The sequence below is a fragment of the Phaethon lepturus genome, unplaced genomic scaffold (genome assembly GCF_000687285.1).
Source record: "Phaethon lepturus isolate BGI_N335 unplaced genomic scaffold, ASM68728v1 scaffold34745, whole genome shotgun sequence".
NCBI classification, from domain to species: Eukaryota; Metazoa; Chordata; class Aves; order Phaethontiformes; family Phaethontidae; genus Phaethon; species Phaethon lepturus.
Window position 1 is genome coordinate 9,635 of NW_010543188.1, and position 983 is coordinate 10,617.

Here is a 983-nt window from a genome sequence, read left to right on the forward strand (position 1 = left end):
GCAGGTGCTCGCCGAGGGGCGTGTGGCTGGCAGGTCTACCCGGTTCCATGGGAGTGTCCAACTCAAGACGTTTTTGAGGTCACCTCTGGGGTCCTTTTACGTGGTGCTCGTTAAAGGGAGTCTCAAAGGCACTGTGGAGACACCCTCCGAAGCATCATTTTTCTGAGTAAAAACATCGCTTTGGGTTGGGTTTCAGTTAAAATCCATACTGTTTTAATTAAAATGCTTCAGTAAGTGGGGTTTTTTAAAGCAAATACACACTAGTTTCCCAGACTTGCCTGCGCTGTTCTCCTCCCTTGCCCGCACGGGGCAGAGGGCCGCCAGCCCCCCTTCACCCCGCTCAATGAGACCCTCGTGCTCGCCCCAACCCCGGTTCCCTGTGGATAAGTGGGTGATGGGTCCCCGAGTCCCCAGCTGTGGGACCCCCCGTTGCACTGTGGGGAGGGGGAGCAGCTTCTGAGCCTCCTCGCAAAGCCCCAGCGACCGGGGCCGATCGCAGCCGGGGGTCTTGGGATGCTAAAGCCATCTCGGGCGGCGGCACGGGCAGCGGCGTGGAAGAAACCCCTTTGCATTTCAAAAGATAATAGTAATTGGTCCTGAGGAAAGGTATGCCCGGGCTCCCGGCAGGGCAGGTCACTGGCGCTTCCCACGAAATCCCACTTACTTTCCTTCTAACCAACGAAGCTTGGGCTTGCCCCCCTCCGCCCCGCATTCTAAAACCTTCGTGCGAAGAAAAATCGCTCTTGGGGCCACATCGCTGCCGGTGGCTTGTTGTGTTGGGCTTTTAAAAAACCAAAAAACCAAAAAAACAAAACAAAAAAAAAATCAAACCGTCCAGGCAGAGAAGAATATTCTTTCCAGGAGAGCTCCAGAGCTGAAATCCTCATTTCCTGCCTTCTCGCTCCGGGTTCACATTCCTCTGGCTGCCTGCTGAGGGAGAAAGGAGCCCCTTCGCAGCTGGACCGCGGCGAGGGAAGTCGCCC

At 55.7% G+C, this 983-nt stretch overlaps 1 protein-coding gene across 1 annotated transcript in view; it reads left to right on the plus strand.

Annotated features, from left to right (window-relative positions):
• The window catches only part of SLC16A2 (solute carrier family 16, member 2 (thyroid hormone transporter)), a 14,515-nt gene that overhangs the window by 7,583 nt on the left and 5,949 nt on the right, over window positions 1–983 (plus strand). The window lies entirely within an intron of this gene.